The 12971-nt window shown below is 42.4% G+C and overlaps 1 protein-coding gene across 1 annotated transcript in view; it reads left to right on the forward strand.

Annotated features, from left to right (window-relative positions):
- The window catches only part of SPTLC3 (serine palmitoyltransferase long chain base subunit 3), a 293881-nt gene that overhangs the window by 57951 nt on the left and 222959 nt on the right, over window positions 1-12971 (forward strand). The window contains exon 7 of the mRNA XM_064647552.1: window positions 12472-12614. The gene's annotated coding sequence lies outside the window, so the exon portion shown is untranslated. The remainder of the gene's footprint in view (window positions 1-12471; window positions 12615-12971) is intronic.

Consider the following 12971-nt stretch of genomic DNA (forward strand, 5'->3'; position numbering starts at 1 on the left):
TACAAGCTTATAAGAACATGCTCCATTTGCAGTGGTAATGAACTAATTAAGAAACTAAAATCAGCCAGCTTTCTTTTAAAAGAAATCAATTGAATTTAAAATTTTAAAGCATACTAGCACTCTCCAGATATTGAAATTGCACTCTTTTGTGTTCTTAATACATTTCAACAAGATCAAGTAGCAGCAACAAAATATTCCATTTCCATGGAAATCAGTGTAGTTTTCTTTGCCTCTAATCAGACCACTTCGCTGAAAGCTAAACTGTTTATTTTTAACCTCTCAGAAGATGAAAGCCTGCCATGCCTTTTGTGTCAGCAGTGTAGTTGTTCTTCTCTGCTTCATTAGGTCTTTTGGCTTCAGCCTCACCTGCAGCTGAGAGCTGGGCAGTGGGACAGATGTGCAGACAATGCTGACGCCTCTGTCCTCCCTCCTTTGCTCTGTTGGCAGTTTCCAGCCCAGTGCAGTGGGAGTCAGCATGAAAAAAGGGAGGCATGGGTTGGCTCCTGCCTGGCTGCAGGCTGGCACAGTGAGAAGCATCAGATCCAGGATCTAGATGGGAAAAAGCAGGGGATGCTCAAAGAGCTGGGATATCTTGTGCGTTTGCATGAAATAAAATTGCTTGCCTTATTGTTAGTCCCAAAAGCAAAGGATGGGGTTAGGACACTTCAGCACAGTGAAAGCTCTCATTGTACTGTGCTTGTAGGTTGGTCACTTATTTTAGGTTTTTTTCCAAAAATAAGCTGCTGATTTAAAGCTTTGTGTTGGCTGGATTTTTTAAGAAGCTCAGTTACTGAAACCAAGCTGATACTTATTTGCACCAATGGAATAGCACAAGGCAGTAGATAAAGTACGGTCCCATCAAGGCACATGGGTGGCAGGGTTACAGTTCTGCATTTGAATGTAAAGATGCTTTTTGAATTTAGAAATATTTGCACTTAGGGTTGCCATCTCTCTGTGCAGACTCAGCACCAAGGCACTTTCCTGGTGATTAAGGAGCTAATACAAAAAAATGGGATTCAGGTGGGGAAAGGAGCCCTCAGGTGAGGGGAATGGCCAAAAGGAAGTGACTGGCAGGTGATGGCATAAATAGGGTGTAGGGCAGGGAGCAGGAGTGTATGAGAGTCAACGGGAATTTCTGAAGTCTATTCTTTTCCTGTCCACAGTCACCACTAAGGTCTCCTCTTTGTTGCAGGTGTGTTTGCTTGGTGCTTGTGAGCAGGGCAGCAGTGCCTGGCTGGCATGTCTAGGGAAGACAGTTCTGGTGTTTCAGGTTTCTTGGCAGGATCTGAAGTTGATAGTGTTTGCAGACATCCTGCAGACTGAGCCTGTGACTTCCCTGCCAGTGAAATCTGCCCAATGGATCGTACCAAGTGTGGATGAAATGATCTGCTAAAGCTGATTTATTGTTTGTTCTTTTCATTCTTGACCTCAATAGAGTTTAACTTATTGATGTATCTATTTGGCCTTGATCTTGTTGAACGTGGTGTACCTGAGCATAGTTTAAAATTTAGCCATAGTGCTTTAGCTTTCTTTGTCTCACGTCCTTGTTGGCCTAACAGTGTAAAAGCTGGTAGCAGGGGTTGGGTACAACACAGGGCTTGAATCTCCAAGGGCTGGAACAGATATCAGCCCGTCAATTTAATGGCCTGAGCAGTTCCCCCTAATTACTCTCTGGTTTGCACAGCAGAGATGCAGAGATGTTATTTACCTCTGCTGATGACACACAGGAGGGAACCAGCTCCTGCTCCCTCTTTAATAGCTCAATGCTTCTGCTCACACAACAACCAGCAGTAAAATTGTCTTCTTGCCAGTAAGTTCAGTGGCTGCAGCTCCAAATTCACAGGGGAAAATGTGCAGAAAAATACCACTTTGGTGAGATCATTCTTCACCCTCAAAGTGGCATTGAACTGCCTGCAAAGGGTCTCTGACAGGTGGGAAAGAAGAGAGGTTCTAATATGATGCCAAAAAGTGTACTCCAACCTTTTCACCATGTACTTGAGTAACACCAGGGTTGAACTGAGGAGAAAGCATGAAAATAATCAAAATGACGTGATATAAAATAATCTCTATTGTTTGTCGTTTTGTTAGCATTCAGATAAGGTTTTAATTAAAGTTTTAATTTATTACCTATTGATCTTTGATATTTACCCATGGACTTTTTTTTTTTTGATTGATTTGATCCTGCTAGACAGGAATTAAATACACAGTTAGTCTTATGTTAGCTGAAACTGAATAGTCCAGTTAATAAATGATTTGCTGACAATACTAATTGCTCAGTTTCCTGATAGACTCCAGGAACCACTGCAAGACAAACTGGTATTTGTAACAGGTGTCTGAAGCTGGCAGATGTTTAGAGAGAAGAAGCAGATAAGCAGGATTAGGGAATTTCAGCAAAAGTTAACCTTTTTCCTTTCTGGGCCACACTGGCCTCGCTTGAGGCATCATTGCTAGAAAAATGAGGCCATTGTAAGATTTGTTGGCTCAGTGCAACGTTTATTTAGTGACAGTCACAAAAGGTAATTGTGTGAGCATGTGCAGCCTGGAGTGTTTAATTGCCTCTGAGCCAGGGCTCCTGTGTGTGTGTGGGGAAGCACTTCCCCAGATGTATTAAGGAGTGTCTTTCCTAATATATAACACTGAGGATACAGCAGGAGCACGACTGCAGCATAAGGAGTGTGTGTGTGTGAGGGAAGGGGCAGCAGAGGAACCGAACCCAGTTTGGTTCTCATTTTATCTCTACACAAAACATCTCCTGGGACTGTCGTTCCTGGCAGTTCCATCCTGCGGAGCAACAGCCCTGGGCAGCAAAACAAGCACCTACGTGCCTGCCAGGAGGTGCAAGTCAGCCAGGACAAGGAGGAAAAGGGATATGTGTGTAAGAAGAGGACAAAAGTTACAGTTGTTTCAAATCCAGGTGATTTCCCCTTAAAAAAAAAAATCACAACTTCTATTGTCTTCATCCTGCCTGTTTTCCCTAGAGAGAGTTATCTTTTCTTTCCCGATTTTCCTCCTTTACAGGCCCCACATTTTTTCTTTTTGGCACTGACAGAAGAGGAAGAAAAGAAAGTATGTAGTAGGTTATGAAAGAGAATTGGATAGGCACAACCTGAAAAAGCATTTAATTTCTTTATTGCTACCTAAAAAGCTGGAAATTGTTTTAAAATAACTTTTATAATATGGAAGTCATTCAAAGTAATTTTAAAAAGAAATGCCTGCCAGCTTAAGCAATTGCTTCTGTGTCTCTCATGCATGTGAGTAACAATGAGATGGTAAAAACTGTCTGCTCGTAACTTTAAAAAAAGGTGATTTTTGGTCACATCACTTTTTACTTTTGTACAGCTTCTTCTCACTCGTCATAATGCTGAATACCAGCTCTATTGCTGCCTTCTGCATGTTGGGTTTAGAAGTGTTTTACTAGATTAGATGGGATTAGATTCAATGGAGCTCTGAGCAACCTGGTCTAGTGGAAGGTGTTCCTGCCCATGGCAGGGGCATTGGAATGACATAATCTTTAAGCTCTGTTCCAACCCAAACCATTCTGTCTTTCTGTGATTAAAGCATTTGGCCCTGAACACTGAGCCAGGGAACAGCAGGGGCTGCATGACCCCATGAGGAAGAAGCACCTGTTGATGGAGGCAGCCAAACCATCACCTGGCATCCTTGCCCTGCAAGGAAAAAGCAGGAAAAGGCTAAGGTTTAACAGCATGGTTTGGTTTGGGACTTTTTTTTTCTCCACCAGACTGTGGTGAGGGTGGAGGAAGGGAGCAGGTGGGGATGCCAGGGGTGAGCTTTATCTGCCACAACCTGGCCTGGAGGGAGAAGTTGGGGCCCTGCCCAAAGGAAAAGTGAAGCTCAGCCAGGAGGGCTTCCAAGGATACCTGTCTCCAAACACATTCCAATGTGGAAATGGGAAAGCACATCATTCCAATAATGGGAAAGGATCTGGTTTAAGGGCTAAAATGAAAAGCCATGTCTTGCTGAAAATGCAGAGTCTCAATTTTCCTGTGACATGCAGGATTCATTTCTGGGCCCTGTGGTTTATGAGATAATGGACTGTGTAACTGTTCCTCAGCTCTGTGACTAACAGCTCCTTTTTGGCACAAGGCCTGGAACTCAAAGCAGTGTAATTTTTATTTCTGGATATCACAACTAATTATACTATTACAACTAGCTGTAATATTACAACTAACATTATTCATCTTAGCCTTGGTCGTCCTTTCCCTTTTATAAATCCTACTTCTGCACAGATTAAATTTTGAGGTTATTAACACTTTTGATTATGGTTTAGTCATATTAAATTATCCCTTGGTAGTAAGGTTGTCCTGTCAGCCACTATGATACCTACAATTAATTGAAAAGATAACTGGTGGTTTGATGCAAAGGCTGAGCCTGAGTAGGATAGCAACCCCCAGGGAGCCTGGTGCAGGCTCAGGTGTGCCTTTCCTTCTTGCAATGAGGCTGGAGACAAAAAGGAGTTAGGCTGTAAATGGGAACAGGATTTACTCCCATAAAAAAGTAGAGTGGCTGTATCCTGAAGCATAATTAGGTTTTTAAGGCCTCTTGGATGACACAGGCAGGAAAAATATGAAAAATAGGGAATTCAATTGCTATTGGATATTCTGCTTAAAATGAAGTCCCCATCCCTATGTGTTTGAAAGACTTTGGGGAAACCTCACAATTCCAGGGAAGAAAAATCATGATGTTTGAGTGCTTCAGCCCTGTCACATGATACCACTGCCCACCCACGTGTGTGGCCTTTCAGGCTGCTTTTTACCAGGGTGTTTTGGGGTCCCTGAGGGTTGTGTGCCACAAAACTTCCCATTACCAGCAGAAGGGCTTTGGGGGAGTTTCCAAATATACGTCATCCCTGTATTGAACAGCCCCAGGAGAGCAGCTCCATGGATAATTGCCTTTTTGGCAGCTGTTGCCCATGGCTGGGAGCTGCCCTGGAAGGGCTGTTTGCCACAGGCACGGTGTGAACCGTGCCTGCCTTGTTTATCTCTCCCCACCCTGGGATAGAAAATGAGCTACGATTTTCTTTTCCATAATTATGGATGGAGTGGCTGGTAAATGCTTCCTTGCCTTCTCACCAGTCTCAAAGGTTAGCTTGTTAACGAGGAGGTTTTCGGATACTCATCACCAGAGTTCCCTTCTGGGGTGAGCGGGGTGTCTTTTAATAGTTGTTTGATGCTGTTCACATGGGCAGGCAGCACGATAACAAGGCAAACGATTGTCTGCTTTGCTGATCAGAGGCTGTAATAACCACTCACTTGGTGCTACACATTCAATTCCTGACAAACCAAGAGGCATTTGCCATTTGGGCTGTTGCTATTTTTACCCCTGACACACACCAGTCGGGTATGGGTTTGTTGCATCTAATTGCAAGTGATCTTTGATTATTTTTTTTTCCTGGTATCTCCAGGGGTGTACCTTTTGGAGTGCCAGCAGCAGGCAATCCGATTTCAAAACATTTGGGAATGCCAATTAGGGCTTATTTATGTGATGACTGAGCTGCCTGAGAGCTCAGTGCCCACCAGAATGCACTGTGGCCTTAGACAAAGGGAATTTTCTTGCCTGCCTACATTTGATGAAGAGGGATAGTTGCATGATGATGGTTTCTGTTTTTTGTAGTTGAACACTTCAGCTCAACTGTTTGCACCTGCAAGAAGTACTGTGTCCATCCTTACTTGGAGGCTGATGCACTGATGTGGATTTTGTCTGTGTTAATTTATGTTACTGCACATAGAATATAAAAAGAAATGACAAGTAACTCTAAAAGAAGAACCATTATTTTACTAATCTCTAACTGTAATGGTAAACTTAGGTTTATAAGTAAATGGTAAAACAGTAAATATAGATTCATAGGTAAATAGTAAACTTAAATTTCTGCTGATTTATTAGTTAGTTCCCCTAAACCAAACTGGGCAAAATTGTTTTGTGCTGTGTGTGTGTTTTTCATTAAGTTTGTACTATTTGAGCATTAGTGGAACTTTATTTGACTGTAAAAGGCAGTAGGACTTAAGGCTGTGTCTCCAACATGAAATATCCTGTATTTTGGATATAGGCTCTGCTGTTCCACCCTGTCATCACCCAGCTCTCCAGCAAGGCAGGACATTTCCAAATCAAGCAATCCTTGCAGGTAGCTGGAGGATGGCTTCCACTGCTGGGGAGTGGGATGTTCCCTCTGCTCCCCTTCCTGCGTGGTGGGCCTGGAGCTCACCAGCTCTGCTCATCAGCTTCTTCCCTCCTACTCTTATTCTTCTTAGTTGTTACTGCTTCCAGAAATAATCTCGAATCTTAACTGGGTTCACTGGGTGCTGCTGCCCTCTCTTGTGTGGCAGGAGAGCAGAGCAAGCCCCTGCTCCTGGAGGCTGGAAGGAATTGTTGGCCGCACTGCGCAAAACCAAGTGCCACTTTCGACCCGAGGGATTCAGCCTGATGTACATGAAGCTCACAGGTTCTATAAATAAGCAGAGTGCATATGTTAGGGCACAAAAGTAGGAGGACAATGTTAGAAGATATTTACTGCTTGCCTGAGGAGCAGTCAGTTTAGATGAAAGCTTTGTGGCCAGACTTTTCCAGAGAGCTCCCTCGCATGATTGAGGTCAGCTCTCATTTAGCCACTAAAATTAGCAGCAGGGCTTCTAGGCCAGCTGAGTATTTTGGGTGCTAAACAGCTTTGACAGTCTGGCCATAGCCATCCCAGAAAGTGTTGCTGAGTGCTGACAACAATAAAAATCCATTGGTTATGGAGTTTCTCCAACCGGAGTGGGCCTCCTCTGGAAATATGTCCCTCATGCTGCCTGCTAAGGTCTTGAAAATCTACTTCTCTCTTGCACACAGATAGTAGAAACTTGGACATATGTATTGGCACATATAGACAGATCTGGATATATAATATACACACAAGGCTGTAGAGCTTCTGGAGCTGTGGCTGTTTCAGCTGCTGAGCACTCAAGTGATGTAAGATTAAATGAAAGTAGCCAAAGTAGTCAAAAACAGCAGTTCCCAGCCATAAAACAAGCTATGTACTTCAGTTCTCCCCAGGAATGGCAACGGTGGTGTTTAAAAACAAACAAATAAACTAAAAAAAATCCTACAACAAACTCAAACAAAAAAAAACCAGAATATCAAACTTTTTTTCTTCTAGCTCCTGTTTTTTTGTTGTACTTTGTCTTCTGTTTTTAGCTTTAAAAGCCTGAAGTTTTCCCCACAGTGAATTGGGTGAGATGTATTTTTAGAAGACAATAAGGATCTCATGAGGCTAGAGCTGGATCTAATAAGGAAAAGACTAATTGGGGTAGGGCAAGAAGCAAATGATAATGTTTCACTTATTATGAAAATTTCCCATGAAGAGGAAACAGCTGGAATTAATAGTCTCACTTGCATTTTGGTTTCTTGAAGTCAAACAGAACAAGACATGTTTGTTCAGAAATGAGAAGCTGAAATGCTATTGTTAGAGTTTTTCATGTAAAACACTTTAATCCATTACATGACATATCTATAAAATGTTTTTCCATATGTCCCGTAGAAAGCTGGACATACCTAAAATAGCTAAATCCTCTTTCTTTATTTGTGTCCGATCCTTTAGGTTTAATGTAGAAATCACAACACTTTTTAATATAAAGGGCAGCAAATGAAGCAAGACTTTGGGCAGAAAGGCCCCTGGAAGGCTATTGACTATATCTGCAGGGTCATTAATCACTTATGAAAAGCAGTCTTCTTTTTTTTCATGAGCCAGAAGATATATTTTTAATTAAGACAAATGAAGAAAGGGTGGTTCTGCAGCTTGCCTTGTGACAGTAATGGAAAGTCAGAGCTTTATATCAAGTGTATACCCACCATCTGTTGGGAGCTGGAGCAGGCACTGAGTTATAAGGCCATGGCCTTTGATCATCTCTCAAAATTAAACCTCACTGAACATCCTCGCTGGGTGAAATTCAGCCCCTGGATATGCAGTTATTTCTTATTAAAGACATGCATCTGAGAGCTAAACATAGCTACAGGAGTCCAGGCCAAACAAATCTGATCAGGACATAAAAGCAGAATTTTCACTGGTTATATGTGGGGAATGCTATTTTAGCAGCAAATGAAGTCCTACAGAGCACTGATAAAAATTATCTTTATGGAAACTGTTAAATTGGGTTTGGCCATCTTGGGTCACTTTATTGTTATTATATCTTTGTCAGCAATCACTCAGAACAAAGTTTTCAGACTTTCCAGGAAATTAACTGAAGATTAGTTACTGAGCTGTCTCCCAAATTTATGGCTCTGCAACTAAGTACAGACCCAGACATGCAGTGATAAATTATCTCTCGTGTTGTCCAGCCCATCGAAATGAAATCTGCCTCCTTGGGAAGAGGCAAAATGAAATTAGTGCATTACAAACAAAGTTATTAAAAGGTGTGTTCAGTCTTTCAGGAAGCATCGGTGCTTAGTAGGGAATTAGATTTTTTTTTTTCTCTGAGTATGAATCTATCTGAGAAACTCAGTAAGAGGACCAGCATGAAGTAAGTTTACCTTCTGAATGTCAAAAGCAGAGGCCAGACCTGGAGCTGATTAATGGCTGCATAATCTATCAGTTCAGAGTCAAGGAGCTGCGGGTAGAGGTTAAATTATTTGTAAGGTAATTTGGCTTGACCTTAATGAGGGCTAAGGTCCCACAGACCATGGAAGAGTCTATAAATAATCTCCCTGGCTCTGGAAGCACTTGGGGGTGTCTCTTCCTGTATCATCACAAATGTATTTGTTGTTTGTGAAATATCACAACAGACAAGATCTTTCTGTATTTTTTTTAAACAGTGAGACTCTAACAGCAATGATGGAAAACTTTCAGCCTGGAATCTGACTTCTATTTTGTTTTTTTTGTGCTGGGGGGGTATCATGTACCCCCAAAACTCTCTCAAGAGCTGGCAGTGAAGTGTATGGCACTGAGGGGAGGGGAACAGGGTGGCAGTGGCAGCTGTTGTTGGGGCTCTCCCAGCTACTTGGTCCATGTAATGGGTTTGCATGGCAAGGTTTTGGTAGTGGTTTCTGTAAGAAGCTGCCTGGAAGCTTCCCCTATATCCTCTAGAGACAATTCCAGGTGGCTCCAGGACAGACCCACACGGGCCAGGGCTGAGCCTATCAGCAGTGGTGGGATAACATAGGAGGGGGGAAAACTGCTGTGCAACAACAGGGTACAGTGGTGAATTCCCCAGACATAGAAAATCCTTTCATCTTCTTTAGTCTGCAATAAAAATGATCGAGTTTCTCCCCTAGCATAAACCTTTTGTTTGGCAAGCCCCCTTGTCCCAGGCCCTTCTTGCTGCAGAGGAGGACAGGTGTTGTGATGGGGTGAGAAAAAACTCCTGCTGAGCTTAGATAGAAAGTTACCTAAGAAAGGTGACTCACCTGAAAGGTTTTGTTTGCACACAATTAAACCAAAGCAGGGGTGTTTTGCTAACTGGTGGCTATTGGATAGTGACAGTGCTTCCTGCACATTTCCAGCCTTCACCAGTCCAGCACAGCACTGGTCCTTCAGCTGCCCAAACTCTTTAAAATTTGATCAGTTGTTCCTGACTCTTGAACAGTCGCCAAGTAGCTCATCTGTCAGGTGCCCACTTTGCACAGACATGTGCTGGAGATAGAACATAAGCAAAATGCCTCCCTTGTCACTGAAGTCCTGGACAGATCCAGATACCTGGACTTCTCTAAGGTTTTCCATCCCTCCATCAAGTCTTGTTGTTTGGATAGTCATTGATTCCAGCTCTTAATTTCCTGACCACAGTGTAGGTTCGGACCAATTTTCTTCCCATGAATAAACATGTTGATTACTAGGCATGAATGATGCATCTTAAATTCTACTTTGTGGATTATTTTTGCATTATTAAAGACCACATAAGAGCACCCCATAGCTGCTTGCACACCTGGTTCATCCCACAATTATTTGCTCAGAGGCTGGGGGTCTGGTACAGTGTATATTTAAGGCAACGTAAAAGCTTCCAGGGGTTTCAGTGACCATTATTCCTAGTTGAAATTGCTTTTGTCAACAATCTTTGCTACTTTACTTCCACAGAAATGTTGTATTTTTTTAATATGGAGAATTATCTGTGTTCTTTTTCCTGTTTACCCTGTTGCTTTACTTAAACTGTTTTCTTACCAATATTTAGCTTCCATTAAATTCCTCCAGGATCTGCTCTTTTGGGGCTAGTTTTCAATCTGCTCTTGTATTCCTCTCTCACCCAGCAAATCCAGCTGCTGTATTTTTTCCCAGTCTGTTATTCGACCTCATGCTATTTCCCAGGTTTTTCTTCCCCTTTCTCCCCCTTCCACCTCCTTCCACGCAGAGGAGTGAAAGGGCCCCAAGCAGAGGTGTGACCTGTGCTGTGCCTTTTTTCCTTTTCCCTTTCTGCTTTCTTCACCATTTCCTTGTGGTATCCCCATGGAAAGAAAATAAATGGAGAGGGAGCTAAGGAAGGAGGCAGCTCAGCCTCACTTCTGGAGATAGGAAGGCAAAGGTGTTTGACATACAGTGTCTGAGCTCTCTTTACCTGTTTTGTTGCTTTATGCTAAACGTCGCTGCCACACTCTCTGGATTTTAAAGATGGACCAAGGGTTTGACACAGCAAAAACAGCCAGTTCTTTTATGTTTGCAAAGCAAGGCTTCAAAATGTAGCTCAAAGCTTTCTATGGATGGTGCAGGCTAAATGAAAGAGCAGTGAAAAGCTCCTGGGCTTTCCCACAAGGGTACCAGAGGAATTTTGGGGCTCCTTTCCCAGAAACAGCTTGTTGAAAAACAAGAGTCAAAGTCAGGATTTGTATTCATTCATTTACTTCAATGAGTTGTAGTTCTATAATAGGGTGTTACGGCTTTTAATGATGTTCTGAATTTTCTTTTAATAGTAGTGTCATTACTTACTCTGGAAATATATTTCAGTTGTTTAGACACCTCAGTATCCCAGGGAGATTTCTCTTTTCAGAAGGAAATTAATTCAGTGTTTAACTCATAGCAGTATCTTTTGCAACCCGTTTTTAATGGGGAAAGCAAAGATAAATTCAGTATAGTGCAAATCATAAATAAAGTAGAGTCTCTTCTTTGATCACGTCTTGGGGCAGACCTGCCAGCCAGCTTTACATAGAGCTCTGGTGGGAAAAGGAGATGCAGGAAGGGCTGCCATCAGTCTTCACTGCACTTAGCTAAACCCATTGACATTCACGGACTGTGATGGCAGGAAAGCTTTCCAAAGCCATTTGACTCCAAAAATTTGAGTTATCATCATTGTCATATCTCAGTCTGACAGGAGAAAATGATTTGTCGGTCAAAACGTCTCGTAAACACGGACATTTGATTCAATTTAATCAGAGGCAGTCCCTCACTCTGAATGCAGGAAGCTCATCTGCAAGCAAAGAGGGAATGAAATAACAGGTAATTCACTCACTCCTGCACTGTCTTGTTGGCTCTGGGTCAGCAGGGAAGGGATGGGTGCAAATGCTGATTGCTTTGCAAAGGGAGACTCTCCTAAGGCTTCAGGAGCAGGTCAGTGCATCTATCCAGGCATAGACCAGGCTGAGATGGGACCTGAGGTTTGTGTCTGTGCATAGAGCTGTGCTGGGGTCATTTGGTTTCAAGTTTTTACTACGGGGGTCAGTAAGAGACCTGCTGGGAAAGGGGAAAATCCAAGTTGCCTTCTGTGCCTGTATGACACCAGTTAGGGATGGGGCTGGCCTGGTGCCAGCCCACTGTAGGCAGGATCTCATCCTGCAAGCACTCGTGGGCCTGAGCAAATCTACTTGTGCTAATGGCCTTATTAAGCTCAAGCCTGTATATGTTACAAATCTGCACAAAGAGAAATTAAAGCCCAGATTAGATTAGTTGCTGAAGGCTGTGAGCGCACAGCTGTTTGCCAAATTGCACACTGAATTTCATTTTTGCTTAGACTTTTACTGATAGCAATTTGAAGGCAGTCATTAGAGCCATCAGCCTTTGAATGAGAAATTTCAAGGGACACTTCAGGATAAATCTGCTCCTCTGCTATAAGAAATTATTCCTGATTTGCTTTGGGCTATGGAAACCAATTACATGAATTTTGCACAATAACCTGTTTCTCCCAAACAGGGGAAGCACTCCTGGCCATAAACAGACATAGTTTTACTTCCAATTAACAGTGTGGGTGTGTAAACATAAGGAAAACTGCTTTTTCAACTTAAATTTAATAACCAGAAAATAATGGGAGGAAAGAATCATCATTTACAGCTAGAAAATGAGACTCTGGCCATCCTTATTCCCTTCCTCTGCAAGCCAGCTGGATTTGTGAACACAGACATATCCTTTCCATTAAATCATAAATACTGCAGGCTTTATTCCTTACTGGCTCCTGGGTTCCAAGATTTAGGAAAGGGTGGGATACTAATTTTCAGACCTAAACTTGACATAACTCACAGTGCTCTAGTTTCCTTTAAAACTTCATGTGTGTTTTTCTTCTATTCCAGATACTCCAGAGCTGCCCTGTAATCCCTGAATCCTGCTGAATTCACAGCCTGGTGATATATCAATGTCAAAGGGATGCAAATGGTAATTCTGCCTGGCTGTTAAACTGCCTGGTGTTGCCCTATTTCCAATGGCTGCTGTCAAGGTATGTGTTTTATCCCTTCCAAGCTACAGTGAAAGTGCTTTAATCTTATTATTAGTATAATAAAAATAAGTCATTACTAATGCTTAAAGCAATTGTTATCTTCTCTCCCTGCCAGCCCATTCTATAGTAATATTAATATTTCTAAACTGAAGCTTTGTTACGTAGGACTTGGACCTCCCATGTCATTTGTTTGAAAATCCTGAGAGCATTTTCTTGTATAAAAATTGCGCAGGGAAGGAAGAGGGTCTTTTTATTTACCTTCAGATTCCATCCTTCAGGACTCTCTTGCTGGGTGTTCTCAGGTTGCTGCTGCAATTAGAAGACTTAATTGGTTTTATATGATCCCTGAGACTCCTG

Source organism: Pseudopipra pipra, chromosome 3 (assembly GCF_036250125.1).
Source record: "Pseudopipra pipra isolate bDixPip1 chromosome 3, bDixPip1.hap1, whole genome shotgun sequence".
In the NCBI taxonomy this organism is placed as follows: Eukaryota; Metazoa; Chordata; class Aves; order Passeriformes; family Pipridae; genus Pseudopipra; species Pseudopipra pipra.